The following is a 16070-nucleotide window of genomic DNA, read 5'->3' as shown; positions in this document are numbered from 1 at the left end:
TAACACAACGGGGGCCAGTGACGGGGAAAGACTTGCCCAAGGTCGCAGAACCCAGCTCAGCCTGCTGGCCCCTAATGTTGCTTTCTTCCGGTCTCAGAACTTTTTCCTGGATCCATGAATGAAGTCGTAGGTCACTTCTTCCAGGTAGATGTTGGCATGTGCCTGCTGGTGTGTTCATGGTTGAAAACAGCTGCGTACCCTAAGGAGCGGGTCTCTGCCCAGGGCGATGAATCTCAGCCCACACGGGGACTCCTGGGGGCAGCGGTGGGCTGTGGGCATCGGCAGAGTGCCCCACCCGGATCCCAGGTCCTCGGAGTGTGCACGCAGCCCCGGGCTCCGCTCCACCCTCTCCCCACCTCCCCAGGCACAGTGGGCTGCACCTGGGATGGCGCCTAGGTGCCAGGAATGCAGGGATCCTGCAGCCCTTCCTTCCGTGAGCGCTGACCGCACGCCTGCGGTGTCCCTGGCGTCTGCGAGGCTCTGGGTTTACCTCCATTTTTTTTTTTTTTTTTTTTTACAAATTAGATTTCTGAAAAGTTGCGGGTCACTTGAAAACAGCACATGTCAGAATGGACTTATTCACAAATAATTTTTTTTTATTTTTTTGTATTTTTCCTAAGTAAGAAGCAGGGAGGCAGAGAGACAGACTCCCGCATGCGCCCGACTGGGATCCACCCAGCATGCCCACCAGGGGACGATGCTCTGCCCATCTGGGCCATTGCTCTGTTGCAACCAGAGCCATTCTAGCACCTGAGGCAGAGGCCATGGAGCCGTCCTCAGTGCCCGGGCCAACTTTGCTCCAATGGAGCCTTGGCTGTGGGAGGGAAAGAGAGGAGTAAGGGTAGAGAAGCAGATGGGTACTTTTCCTGTGTGCCCTGACCGGGAATAGAACCCAGGACTTCCACACACCAGGCTGATGCTCTACTGCTGAGCCAAAAGGCTAGGGCCTCACAAATAATTTTAACAAGTAGAAAATTTATGCCAGATTACATTAATTTCCACAGTAAATAAAGAGTTTATAAAAACAGCGATATATTAAGAAGTTTACCAGGCGGTGGCGCAGTGGAGAGAAAATCGGTCTGGGACGCAGAGGACCCAGGTTTGAAACCCAGAGGTCACCGGCTTGAGCACGGCTCATTCGGCTTGAGCATGGGCTCACCAGCTTGAGCCCAAGGTCGCTGGCTTGAGCAAGGGGTCACTCGGTCTGCTGTAGCCCCCCAGTCAAGGCACATAGGAGAAAGTAATCAACGAGAAACTAAAGTGCTGCAACAAAGAATTGATGCTTCTCATCTCTCTCCCTTCTGATCTGTCCCTCTCTAGTCCTCTCTCTCTCTCTCTCTCTCTCTCTCTCAAAAAAGAAAAAAAAAAAAAAAAGAAAAAAGTGAAGTTAATTAACAAAATAACTGATACAAGCCACGGTCTCCATCCAGTCAAGCTGTTTACAGCATTAACCCAGGACACAGCTCTGAGTTTGTCCATCTTCCCCTTGACATGCACCCTGTTTTGAAATTGCTTTTTAGTTTCATTTTTCAATTACAGTTGACATTCAGTGTTATTTTGTATTGGCTTCAGGTGTAGAAAATAGTGATTAGACAATCATACACTCTATAAAGTTTCTCTTTGGTATTTCTAGTACCCACATGGCACCATACTTAGTCATTACAATATTATTATTATTATTATTATTATTATTATTATTTTGGGGGGAGGGAGAGAGATGAGAAGCATCAACTCATAGTTGTGTCACTTCAGTGTTCATCGATTGCTTCTCGTAAGTGCCTTGATGGAGTGAGGAGCTCAAGCCAAGCCAGTGACCTCTTGCTCAAGCCAGCAACCTTGGGCTTCAAGCCAGTGACCTTTGGGCTCAAGCCAGTGACCTTGGGATCATGATAATCCCGCGCTCAAGTTGGCAAGCCTGCACTCAAGCCGGATGAACCTGCGCTCAAGCTGGCGACCTTAGGGTTTTGAACCTGGAATCTCAGTGTCTCAGGTGGACGCTCCACCCACTGCACCACCACTGGTCAGGCTACCGTATTACTGGCTATATTTCCTACGCTGTACTTGACATCCCCATGACTATATTGTAGCTACCAATTTGTACTTCTAAGTCCCTTCCCCTTTTCCACTGTCTCCTCAACCCCCTCCCCTCTGGCAACCACCAGGCTGTTCTCTGCGTCTGAGCACAACACGGATTCTCGCTGCGAAAGTCTTTCCCTCACCAAGAGGTAAGCGGCAGACCTGGCTCTCCCAGCTTCACTACAGCATGGCGCTCTTCCTGGAACCTGGTGCCCCGCCCGGTCCTGGGCTCTGACAGCAGGATGTCTGGCTGATGCTGGTGACCCGCGGCCTTTCTTGTGCAGGATCCTAGTGGTGACAACCTTTCCTGACTTCCTCCTCCGGTCCCTCCCCACGATGTTAATGCACATTTTCTACTCAAGTGTTCTCTCAGTGGTTTTGGAGACACGCAGGAAGCACGCCCATTTACAGAGCAAGGGCTTCGTGGCCGCAAACTGTCCAGCGTCCGGCGGCACCTGCTGGGCTCGGACGGAGCCTGGCCAAGGCTGGGGCCAGGTCCACTCCTCCGCGGTGGCTTGGCCACTCCTGGGACAGCCCTGACATTAGGGAGAGGAGTTTAAAGCGGGTTGTCTTGAAATCAGAACACGCAGTTTTAAACATATCTTCTTTTTTTTTTTTTTTTTTTTTTTTTTTTTTTGTATTTTTCTGAAGTTGGAAACGGTGAGAGACAGTCAGACAGACTCCCGCATGCGCCCAACCGGGACCAACCGGGATCTATCCGGCACGCCCACCAGGGGCGACGCTCTGCCCACCAGGGGGCGATGCTCTGCCCCTCCGGGGCGTCGCTCTGCTGTGACCAGAGCCACTCTAGCGCCTGGGGCAGAGGCCAAGGAGCCATCCCCAGCGCCCTGGCCATCTTTGCTCCAATGGAGCCTTGGCTGCGGTAGGGGAAGAGAGAGACAGAGAGGAAGGAGGGGGGGTGGAGAAGCAAATGAGTGCTTCTCCTATGTGCCCTGGCCGGGAATCGAACCTGGGTCCCCCGCATGCCAGGCCGACGCTCTACCGGTGAGCCAACCGGCCAGGGCCTTTAAACATATCTTAATCAGGCCCTGGCCGGTTGGCTCAGTGGTAGAGCGTCGGCCTGGCGTGTAGAAGTCCCAGGTTCGATTCCTGACCAGAGCACACAGAAGAAGCGCCCATCTGCTTCTCCACCCCTACCCCTCTCCTTCCTCTCTGTTTCTCTCTTCCCCTCCCGCAGCCAAGGCTCCACTGGAGCAAAGTTGACCCCGGCGCTGAGGATGGCTCTGTGGCCTCTGCCTCAGGCGCTAGAATGGCTCTGATTGCAGCAGAGCGATGCCCCAAGATGGGCAGAGCGTCGCCCCCTGGTGGGCGTGCCGGGTGGATCCCGGTCGGGCGCATGCGGGAGTCTGTCTGACTGCTTCCCCGTTTCCAGCTTCGGAAAAATACAAAAAAAAATAAAAATAAAAAATAAACATATCTTAATCATAATCTTAATTTTTTAAAATTTCCAAACCCTTGCGAGTTAACTGCTTGGGTGGGGTGGTGTGGGAAGGAGACCAGGCCCTGCCCTTGGGTCAGCACACTCCAGGAGGCGGGGCACCTGGCAGGCAGACGCAGACCCATGCGATGCAGTGAGGGGCGTACCTGCTGGGTCAGTGGTGACAAAGGGACACTGTGAGCCCTGTTTGGCAGGTGCTGGGGAAAGTGTCCCTCGGAGGGTCGTCCAGCCTTCCGCCCTGCGCCCTCTTTTCTTTTTGGAGGGGTGAGTATGAAGGTGAGGTGGCGGTGGGTGTTCCGTTCACAGGGGTCAGGGGAGCAGGTGCAGGGGACGGGGAGGGGGCTGACTGCAGAGGCCTGTCCCTGTCCCTGAGAGGAGGCGAGGGGGCCTGAGGCTTGTGCTCGGGCCGGCCTGGCACCCGCACCCAGGGAAGCAGGCCGGGGCAGGGCCCAGGCCTCCCGAGGGTGAGGAGGAAGCCTTCCGGAGAGGGAGGGACTGTCCCGTGTCTGGCCCACGAAGGAGGAGGCTCCCAGCAGCCCTGCCCGCACCCCCGCCGCTCCACAGGGCGACTGCTCTGTGAGGACAACACCACACTGCGGACACCGGTCCCCAGGGAGCCTGCCGCTCAAACAACAGACATTGGGGCTTGGCCTGCACCCTGACGCCCAGGCCTCGAGGTCGCGTGGGGGATTGAAACCATGCCCTTTGCTCACAAAGAAGTGAGATGGAAGGAGAGATGACGAGAGGAGCAGCTGGCCTGGGCCGGGGACTCAATGTGGGGATGGGAGCGTGTCCCCTCAGAGGACCGCCCAGAGCAGAATCCTGCGCTCACCCTGACGGCTCCGCCGGCCCACGGGGCTCTCAGGTGCCTCTGGTTTTGCTCAACTTAAGCAAACTCCGTGGGGAAGTGTGAATACACGAAGCTCATCGTGACTTCCACCGGTGGGCAAAGGCCTTTGATGACAACCAATGACATAATAAGATAAATAGAAATAATAGTATAACAAAGATTGTGAAACTATGCTCCTTGGTAGACAAACTCTTTCAGAATCTGATATCCATGGGGCCAGCACTTAAAGAGGTTTTCCTTGGGGAGAGGTGCGATGGTAGGTGTGTGTGTGTGTGTGTGTGTGTGTGTGTGTGTGTGTGTGTGTGTGTTTTGGTGGTTCCATGGAGGCTCAGGCAGAACTGGACACATTGGGAACTTTTACCTCTGGGCAGACAATCCCAGGTCATTCCCAAATACAGAGATGAGCAGAATGAACAAAGGAGCCTTCTCCCGCCCTCCTCCAGGCAGCTTTCCTGGCTTGTCATCCAGGAATCTGGAATAAAGTTTGGGAAGGATGCGTCTCTTCCAATGCCAAGGCACGCCTCCGCGACCCCCGAGTCCCGTTGATGAACCCTCCCTGTAATGATGACCTTTCTGACGCCTGCTGGTGGCTGCCTGATCCAGGGCAGGGGCCCCGCTGAGCTCTCACAAACCGTGCAGGTCCCCATGTAACCATTAGAGACTATTCTGGCTTCACCATCTGCCAGGATTCTGCAGACACAGGCTGCTTGCTGGCGTCTCTCCACGGACGGGTCTGCAGTTTAAAGCCATGTCCACCAGGTGGCACAAAGCCTCACTTGTTAGCGTTGGGAGACCTCTATCTGCAGACAGTGCCCGTTCTGTGACAAGTGGGTAAACAGACATGCGGCCCCTGCTTGAACACCCCCAGTGACAGGGAGCTCACCACCTCCGGGGGCAGGGGAGGTAGCATGGAATTGAAGGTACCAAAAAGCCACCTGTTCAACGATGTCACCCTTCCTCTCCCAAACCACACTGGCTTCTGAAATTCCTGTCTTCCCAGTCTCCTTGTTGGAAATAAGTTATGTCCTTTTATTTTCACCGTGTCCCCGAGCAGCTTATCGAATTTCTGAGCAGAGGCCCCGATGAGACTTTTTATTTCATTTTATTTATTTATTTTTGTTGAATTTATTAAGGTGACGTTGGTTAATACAGGTATGTAAGTTTCAAGTGTACAATTCTAGTGTGAACACACCATCTGCAAGTGTATTGTGTGTTCACCACCCAAGTCCTGTTTCCTTCTGTCACCATGAAACCCCCTGTGACCCTCATACACCTCCCTCCCCCCTGCCCTTCCCCTCGGTAATCCCTGTGCTGTTGTCTGTGTCTGTGAGGGTTTCTTATCCTTAACCCCCTCACCTTTCTCACCCAGCCCCCAACCCCCCCTCTGACAGCTGTCAGTCTGTTCTCTGTATCTGTGAGTCTGTTTCCATTTTTTGTTAGTTTATTTTGTCCAATAGATTCCATGCATAAGTGAGATCGTATGGTACTTGCCTTTCTCTGACTGCCTTATTTCACTTAGCATAATAATCTCCAGGTTCATCCATGCTGTTGCAAAGGGTAAAATTTCCATTCCCCCCCTCCCCCCGCAAAGGGTAAGATTTCCTTTTTTTTTTTTACAGCCGAGTAGTATTCCATTGTGTAAATATACCACAACTTTTTTTTTTGTTTTTTTTTTGTTTTTTTTTTTTGTATTTTTCTGAAGTTAGAAACGGGGAGGCAGTCAGATATTCTCCCGCATGTGCCCGACTGGGATCCACCTGGCACACCCACCAGGGGGCGATGCTCTGCCCATCTGAGGCATTGCTCTGCTGCTATCAGAGCCATTCTAGTGCCTGAGGCAGAGGCCACAGAGCCATCCTCAGCGCCCCGGCAAACTTTGCTCCAATGGAGCCTTGGCTGCAGGAGGGGAAGAGAGAGACAGAGAGGAAGGAGAGGGGTAGGGGTGGAGAAGCAGATGGGCGCTTCTCCTGTGTGCCCTGGCCGGGAATCAAACCCGGGACTCCCGGGCGCCAGGCTGACGCTCTACCACTGAGCTAACCGGCCAGGGCCACCACAACTTTTTCATCCACTTATCTACTGATGGGCACTTGGGTAGCTTCCAAATTTCGGTTAGTATAAATAAAGCTGCAATGAGCATAGGGGTGCATATATTCTTCTGAATCAGTGTTTCAGATTTCTTCAGACATATTCCCAGAAGTGGAAACACTGGGTCATAGGGCAGTTCCATTTTTAATTTTTTTATTTTTATTTTTAGATTTTTTATTTATTTTTTAGAGAGAGGAAACAGAGAGAGAGACAGAGACAGAGAGAGACAGAGATACAGAGAGAGAGAGAAGGGGGGAGGAGCAGAAAGCATCAATTCCCAGATGTGCCTTGACCAGGCGAGCCTGGAGTTTTGAACCAGTGACCTCAGCATTCCAGGTCAACGCTTTTACCCACTGCACCACCACAGGTCAGGCCCGTTTTAAATTTTTTGAGGAAATTCCATACTGCTTTCCATGTTGGCCGCTCCCATCTGCGTTCCCACCAACCAGGGCCCCCTTCTCTCCACACCCTCGCCAGCGCTTGTGTGCTGAGTTATTGATGAGCGCCATGCTGATAGGTGTGAGGACATATCTCATTGTGGTTTTAATTTGCGTTTTCCAATGAGACCTTTTACAGGTCTGGGACACAGGCCAAGGGTGTGTCTAAGCCTCTGCACCCCCACGCCCCACGCAGCCCCCCCCCGAGTAGAGTCACAAGGACAGAGGCTCCCTCGGTTCCCTGGTGACTTTCGTGAAGCCGACTGCTGGGCCTCAGTTTCCACATCTGTGACATGATTCACAGCCAGCCCTCTCCGCCCTGCGTGCCCCATGAAGTTGTTAAGAAACGTCAAGTGAAGTCACGTAGTCATTCATCGAACAAACACTTACTAAGCGTCACCCACGATGGGGCGGGGCAAAAGTAGGTTGACAGTTGTTCTTATGGAAAAGACTACAATAATAAGTAATGAATAATACAAGACTCTGTGTTTTGCCTACTCACGACTGCAGACCTACTTTTGCCCCACCCTATATGTTAGGCAGTGTTCTGGGAACTGGGAAACACAGCGGTAATCAAGTCAGGCAGATACACAGTGAGTGACAGCATAAGTACCAGGAAGAGAAATAAAAGGGTCAGGGGAAGGGGGGCCGATGTCCAGCTGAGCCGCCAGAGAGACGTGAAAAGCACATGACGGGAGGAGCGAGTCACCCTCACCTGCATCAACTTTCCCCCTGTAGTCTGTCTGTCTGGCCTGCGGCTCATGCCCGAGGTAGACGCTGTTGTTATGTGCAGTCACAGGAGATATGAAGAATGCCGACAGGAAGGCTGGACGGAGACCAAGTTGGCTCTGAGCCGCCTCTGTCTACACCTGTCTTGGCCCGTGGAGGAGCCATAAGCTAAGCGCAGGGGATCATCAGGTCTCCTGAGCAGATCTCAGGCGCCCCTGGCCAGGCCACCTAAACCGCCCGGCTCAAGGACGCACTGGGGAATTGTGGGAAAGACGCTGGCTGGAAAGCCCCAGGGTTGTCCAGATAACACTTGAAATCCCAGCCATTCTGATCAGAAAGGGATTCTCCTAGGTCACAGGATCACACTCTCCTGCTTGGGGAGAGGCTCAGGTTCTCAGCCTGTGGGATGGGGTGAGGGGTGCACATCCCCCCCATTCTCAGGGAGCAGGTGCTTGGAGGCGGGGCCTGGACATGCTGTGGGAACCCCAGAGAGATTCTGAAACACCTGACGAGGGGCGTCCCTCCCCACCCGCCCTCCCTCGCGAGCACCGCAGTCTGACCCCACGTTAGGGGTGGGGAGAGTGCGGATCAGAGATGGGAGGGGGAGCCCCGAGGTCTGGGATCCCCACTCTCATCCAGACCTCCCTTCCAACCTGTGCAACAGACCCTGCCAACAAAACTCCAAAGTGATTTATGGGGAGGAAAAAAAAGGTTATGTTTTCCTGGCTGAACAGTGACTAATTCTCCAACTTAGGTCTTGTTCAGTCACACCAAGAGATAAGAGAGAAGATCTGAGCTAGAGCTAACACAACAGCAGAGGGTCCCCAAAGGAATACGTAACAGAACCTGACCAGGCGGTGGCGCAGTGGATAGAGCGTTGGACTGGGATGAGGAGGACCTGAGTTCAAGACCCCGAGGTCGCCAGCTTGAGAGCGGGCTCATCTGGTTTGAGCAAGGCTCACCAGCCTGAGCCGAAGGTCACTGGCTTGAGCAAGGGGTCACTTGGTCTGCTGTAGTCCTCTCCCCCACCCCCCGTCAAGGCACATACAAGAAAGCAATCAATGAACAACTAATGAGCTGCAACAAAGAACTGATGCTTCTCATCTCTCTCCCTGTCTGTCTGTCTGTCCCTCTCTCTGTCTCTGTCACAAAACCAACCAACCAAAGGAATACCTAACAGAAATGAAAGCTTGTGGCTCAAGCACATCTTTATTTTGAGCAGACGAAGGGCCTTTCTGATCATACAAATCCAGTCATCCGACTTTGCGGCGAGGGCGACATGCCCACGAGAATCCAGCTCCACGTCCAGGGAAGCCGGCCGGGTGGTCCTGCTTCTGCTGCAGGCGTGCAGTAACTCCTCTGTGCATTACAGCATCGCATCCGAGCTAGGGTCTCTGCGGTTTCCCATGAGAACTTTGTTTCTCAGCCATGCCAGGTTCGGCTGGTGGGGTGGGGGTGGGGACGGGATCCTCTCCACGAAGTCATTCGGGGACCTGGGCTGATGGAGGCGCTTCTCCCTTCTTCCTGTGGTCTCCATGTGGGCGGTGGACCTCCAGCCAGCAGGTGGGGGGAGAGGCGGCACAGAGGAAGGGGTTTAGATGGGCCAGGCCGTGCGGGGAAGCATCCCTCACTTCTGCCCCCAGGTCACAGGCAGGATCAGGAAGCTGGAATCCCAAGTACACCCCCTGCTCCTTCTGAAAGACTGGGCCATCCTTACTCATACCCCTGTCCACCCCTCTTCCTCCTGCTCCATGGCCAGGGGGCCGACCTGCACGGGCTGTTTGTTATCAGTGCGCCCCCTGGTCCTGTGCTTCGGGGTGGGTTCCTCAAGGAAGCCGCTGTCAGGAGGAGATGGGAGGGGAGTGCGGCCAAGTCCCCCCAGACCCCCGAGGCCCTCCTTGCCGGCTTCCAGGGGTGGGCTGGCTATGTTCCTGTCCTAAGGGGCCACAGTTCCGGTCACCACCTTCCCCGTACAGTTGCTCCCTGCAGGTTGTGTCCCTGTGCCCTCCACGTGTCCTTGTTTAGGCATAGAGATGGCAATTCCCGGCATTGCTGGTCCAGGAAGTCATCATTGGTTGTTTCCCCTAAACCCTGCACTCGCCCTTGTCAACAGCCTCATTACTGAGGGTGCACGTGGCTCCGAGTGCACGTGCCGCCTGTCTCCCGCTGTGACGGCTGTTGGCACAGGCGTGCAGAGGGGTGGGGAATGGAGTCCCAGCCTGGGCGGACAACTCCCCACAGTGACAGCCAGCGGCCTCTGCCCATTCCCTTGGATCGCTGAGCCTTTTGCCTCTCTGTCTACGCTGTCTGGGTCTCTTCTCTGCACCCGTGTTTTCTCAGCTGTAACGTGAGGGGCTGGGCCAGGGGAGCCATTCAATTGGCATTCGGTAGCCCCTCCGGTGGCCAGTGGTCTCTCGGTTGCCCTGAGATCTTTGGCTCCTTGTCTGTGAACTCAGCCGCAACTTTCTCTCTCGGGAGCCGAAAGAGAGGTAATCCCATAACCCACTGCCGGCCACGCAGCCTCTCCTCATTGCGTTTTATGGGCTGACTGTGTCCCCTAAGATTCAGATGTTGAAGGCCTACATCCCTAGCACCCCAGAACGTGACTGTATTTGGAGATAAGGCCTTTAAGGAGGTACTTGAGCTAAGACAGGCCATGTAGGGTGGGCTCGAAGGCAGAGGGACTGGTGGCTCGTAGAAAGGGGGGCGAGGGCACCAGGGTAGGCAGGCACAGAGGAGAGACCTCGCGAGGACACAGCGGGAAGGGCTGCTGTCTGCAAGATAGAGAGAGTCCTCAGAAGAAACTAAACACCTTCCACTTGAATTTCCAGCCTCTGGAACTGTGAGAAAGTAACTGTCTGGTGTTGAAGCTCCCCTCCCCACCCCCGCCCCAGCCTGACTGTGGTGCTTTGTCACGGCAGCCTGAGCTGACTAATACGTGTCCTGTCCTGGCCCTTTAAGGCTTCCTTGTGTTCTGGCTCAGTGCTTTGATAAACGAACTGGGGATGATGTTTTAATGAAGGCGATCGAGTCCCTCAAACTTCCCTCAAGAACACAGCTACACTTGGAACATTAATCTTCAATGCCTCTCCCCTAAGAGGCGTTGGCACCGCGATAACGCAGGGGTCAGCCCCGCACCCCTCTGCCATCCTGCTAACAGCGGATTTGTGCCCCTGGGAATGGCTCCTGTCCTCCTCTATCAGTCCCCTGCCCTTGGCCGTGGTGGAGGGCCCTGTAACCCAGGCAGGGCCCCTGACAGCAGCTCGTCCCCCCCACGTGGGGACTGAGAGTTGATGAGCACCACAGGGACACACCATATACATAAAACAAACGACAAAATCCGCGTGATCACCTCAATAGACACACAGGAAGTGATTGACAAAGTCCGAATTCTTTTATGATGAAAATGCTCAACCAACAAAGGTTGGAAGAAAACTTCCTCAATCCAATAAATCTTGCTGCAAAGCAATAAAAGGCGTCCAGGGTGTTCATCGGTGACATGATATTGCCTAGGGAATGTCCTGAGGAAAACAACCTATTAGAGCTCATCAGTGAGTTCAGCAAAGTTTCAGGTTACAAAATTTATCTACAAAAGTTAATAGTATTGCCTGACCTGTGGTGGCGCAGTGGATAAAGCGTCAACCTGGAACCCTGAGGTTGCCGGTTCGAAACCCTGGGCTTGCCCAGTCAAGGCACATATGGGAGTTGATGCTTTCTGCTCCTCCCCCTCCCCTTCTCTCTCTCTCTCTTTTTCTCTCTCTCTCTCTCTCTCTTCCCCCTCCTCCCTCTCTAAAATGAATAAATAAATAAATAATCTAAAAAAAGGAAAAAAAAAGAAAAAAGAAAAGTCAATGGTATTTATTTTATTATTATTATTTTTCTTTCTTTTCCAAGTGAGAGGAGGGGAGATAGAGAGACAGACTCCCACATGTGCCCCGTCTGGGATCCACCTGTTAACCCCCATCTGGGGCTGATGCTCTGCCCATCTTGGGCCATGCTCACAACCCAGCCATTTTTAGCACCTGAAGCAGAGGTTCCACAGAGCCATCCTCAGCACCCTCGAACCAATCGAGCTATGTCTGTGGGAGGGGAAGAGAGAGAGAGAGAGAGGAAGGGGAGGGGGAGGGGTGGAGAAGCAGATGGGCGCTTCTCCTGTGTGCCCTGGCCAGGAATCGAACCCGGGACAACCACCTGCCAGGTTGATGCTCTACCACTGAGCCAACTGGCCAGAGCCCAATAGTTTCTTAAGTATGATACCAAAAGCACCAGCAACAAAAGAAAAAAAACAGATAAATGGACTTCATCAAATTTAAAAGAAACTGAAAAGACAACACAAAAATTGGAGAAAAATATCTCCAAAACATTTATCTGACTTGTATCCAGGATATAAAGAACACTCACAATCCATTAATTAAAAGACAAATAACCCAATTTAAAAATGGGCAAAGGACTTGAATAGACACATCCCAAAAGAAGAGATACACAGGGCCGATAAGCACACGACCACATGCTCCCCGTCATTAATCGTTAGGTGAATGTAGACCAAGCCACAGGGAGGTTCTGCTTCACATCTGCTAGGGTGATCATGATGAAAAAGACGGACGGTCGGACGTGTGGTGAAGATGTGCAGAATCCCCGTGCACGGAGCTGGTGGGACTGCGAGGTGGTGCGGCTGCCATGGAAACCAGCTCAGCAGCTCCTCGAAAAGCTAATGGAGCTAACACGGCTTTCTCATGTGATCCAGCAGTCCCATTTTGAAGTACATGACCAAGAAAATTAAAAAAATACATGTCCACACAAAAAATTCATCAACCAAGGTTCACAGCAACCCCTCATTCGTAACAGCCAAAGGCAAACACAACCCAAGGGCCCGTCAGCTGATGCGTGGATAAACAAAGGTGCTGTAGCTGTACAAGGCAATATTATTTGGCCATTAAAAGTAATCAAGTTCTGGCCCTGGCCAGTTGGCTCAGTGGTAGAGCGTCGGCCTGGCATGCAGAAGTCCCAGGTTCAATTCCCGGCCAGGGCACACAGGAGAAGCGCCTATCTGCTTTTCCACCCCTCCCCCTCTCCTTCCTCTCTGTCTCTCTCTTCCCCTCCCGCAGCTGAGGCTCCATTGGAGCAAAGATGGCCCGGGCGCTGGGGATGGCTCCTTGGCCTCTGCCCCAGGCGCTAGAGTGGCTCTGGTTGTGGCAGAGCGACGCCCCGGAGGGGCAGAGCATTGCCCCCTGGTGGGCAGAGCGTCGCCCCCTGGTGGGCGTGCCGGGTGGATCCCAGTCAGGTGCATGCGGGAGTCTGTCTGACTGTCTCTCCCCGTTTCCAGCTTCAGAAAAATACAAAAAGAAAAAAAAATTAAAAGTTCTGATAGACGCTATCCTACGGATGAACCGTGAAATCACTGTGCTCAGAGAAAGAAGCCCAGTGCAAAAGGCCACATGCCGCAGAATTCCGTCTGTCTGAAATGTCCAGAATAAAATACCCACAGAGACAGACGTTGGACGAGTGGCTGCCCAGGGGCGACCAGCAGGAGGGAGTGGAGGGGGACTGCTGGTTGGTACGGGAGATCTTCGCACAGTGACGCCAACGTTCTGGAATTAGAGAGCGGCGGTCGAGACACAGCTCCGTGAGGATACTGAGCACCATCGCAGCGCACACTTGGAAAGGGTGAACTTCTTGAATTAGGTCTCAGTAAAGATGCTATTCAAGAGAAAAAGAGTTTATGGACAAACAGAGCCTTCTGCAGAAGTTCAGCTTCCCCAAAGGGGAAGGGGACCTTCCCGGGACTATAAGAGGGAGATTAGGGTTCGAACCCAGGATTTGAGTCCTGATGGTTGTGAGTTTGAATCCTGCCTTCCTTCACCTCTTAAGAATTGTGGAATGTTAGGACTCTGAGTCTCTCATCGAAAACAGAAAATAATTCCTAACTCGTAGGGTTCTCATGAGAATTAACTGCGTGGTAGCTTAGAGTAAGCAATACAGAACAGCTGTGATAATGATCGTTCTCTCTTGGCCATAGAGGAGAGAGGTCTCTGGAGGGAAACCCCTGGCCTTGGATGAAAAGTGAGAAGAAGAAGCCCAGCAGCCTCATGTTAGGTATCGATCGTTTGTGCCAAAGTCAGCCCAGGCCCCACTCGGCGGGGCTGGTGATGCGCTTTCAAACGACGAGGGCCAACCTCTCAGAGGGCCTGAACGTTTCCTTCTCATCAATATCAGATTCTTGTGTAATAACAGATGGTTTTATTTTTCCTTCTGCTTTTTTTTTTTTGCATTTTTCTGAAGCTGGAAACGGGGAGAGACAGTCAGACAGACTCCCGCATGCGCCCAACCGGGATCCACCCGGCATGCCCACCAGGGGCGACGCTCTGCCCACCAGGGGGCGATGCTCTTCCCCTCTGGGGCGTTGTTCTGCCGTGACCAGAGCCACTCTAGCGCCTGGGGCAGAGGCCAAGGAGCCATCCCCAGCGCCCGGGCCATCTTTGCTCCAATGGAGCCTCGGCTGCGGGAGGGGAAGAAAGAGACAGAGAGGAAGGAGAGGGAGAGGGGTGGAGAAGCAGGTGGGTGCTTCTCCTGTGTGCCCTGGCTGGGAATCGAACCCGGGACTTCTGCACGCCAGGCCGACGCTCTACCACTGAGCCAACCGGCCAGGGCCTTTCCTTCTGCTTTTGTGTACTTTCCAAGTTGTCTGCAGGGACGAGGTATCTGATCAAACTGTTATTAGGAAGCGTGATTCACGACAGGCTGCCCTTTGTCTAGACTTTTCTTTCTTGTTTCTTGAACGGCTCGGTCAAGATAAGTATTTGTGAAGCTGTGCCAGTCGGGATTCAGTTAGAGGAAGCAGGAACTTGACCAGCTCATCTCAGCAGAAAAGAAGTCAGGGGCTTGCAAAGTCACTGAAAGGGTTGGAGGAGGGGTTCTAAGTGGGAGCTCAAAGAATATGCTGGGACACCAGAGGGCCAGCCTTGCTCCATGAAGGGGTGCCCACCCGCTGGAACCTGGCTGGAAGATACACAACTTCTCTCTCTCTCTCTCTCTCTCTCTCTCTCTCTTTTTGTATTTTTCTGAAGTGAGAAGTGGGGAGGCAGAGAGTCAGACTCCCACATGCGCCCGACCAGGATCCACTGGGCATGCCCACCAGGGGGCGATGCTCTGCCTATCTGGGGTGTTTCTCCAATGCGACCTGAGCCATTCTAGCACCTGAGGCAGAGGCTAGGGAGCCATCCTCAGTACCTAGGCCAACTTTGCTCCAATGGAGCCTTGGCTGTGGGAGGGGAAGAGAGAGATAGAGAGGAAGGGGGGGGAAGGGTGGAGAAGCAGTTGGGCGCTTCTCCTGTGTTCCCTGGCCAGGAATCAAACCTGGAATTTCCACACACTGCGCTGACGCTCTACTGCCGAGCCAACCGGCCAGGGCCAATACACAACTTCTCTTGACCTTGCTTGTCGCAACGGCAGCTGGATCTCAGGGAACACAACCCCATCCCACTCACTCCTCCCACCTTGGGCCAGGACATCTAGTTATCGGATCCAAAGTCACATCTAAGCCAGACCTGTGGTGGCGCAGTGGATAAAGCATCAACCTGGAAGGCTGAGGTTGCTGGTTTGAAACCCTGGGCTTACCTGGTCAAGGCACATATGGGAGTTGATGCTTCCTGCTCCTCCCCCACTCCTTCTCTCTGTTTCTCTTCTCTCTAAAATGAATAATTAAAATCTTAACAAGAACAAAGTCACATCTGACTGTTGGGGACCGAAATATAAACAGGGTGTTTTTATATCCAGGGGACAGGTGCTGGGCCTAACTACCCATCTCACCTGCCCAGTTAACAAAGAGCTATACCTGATTACTGCTTGTCCCACCCATGTTCTCCAGAAGAGGCTGGAAGCTAGTTTCTTATTGGTGTAAAGTTAGATCTAAATGGTATGGTGAGGGTTGTCTTTGAGTTGTCTTGGAAACAATTGAATTGCTAATGGACCATGTTTTTTTCCCTGAATAAAGACGGATGCGCTTCTGGGGGCCGCCATTGCATCGGCTCAGGAGCAGTAGAGACTGCTCGCTGTGTGGTCCTCCCAAACCCATCTTTATGTATATATCTTTAATTCTCTGTCTATCATTTATTTAATTCCATACCTTTTCCCATTGGAGGACCCCGTAACAGACTTGTCGTGGCTGGACCGTGACATCTGACACTCTAGCTGCAAAGGAGTCTGGTAAACGTGTTTTCCAGCTTTCCAGCCCCCGTGACAGTGGGAGGGACCTGAGGCTTTGAAGGCGGGTGAGACGGACCTGCACAGAGTCAACCCGTCAGGACCATCCTCCTTTCAGCAAGATTTTAACATTTAATTTGGTTTGGTACTTACTCGAGCTAAACACCTGATGCTCCCTTCCTTTGTCCGTATAAAATTTATATCTGCAGTGTGAAACGACTTCTCTTCCCATTCA

Source organism: Saccopteryx bilineata, chromosome 1 (genome assembly GCF_036850765.1).
Source record: "Saccopteryx bilineata isolate mSacBil1 chromosome 1, mSacBil1_pri_phased_curated, whole genome shotgun sequence".
NCBI classification, from domain to species: Eukaryota; Metazoa; Chordata; class Mammalia; order Chiroptera; family Emballonuridae; genus Saccopteryx; species Saccopteryx bilineata.
The sequence above is the reverse complement of the archived record's forward strand: the minus strand, read 5'-3'. Positions refer to the sequence as shown.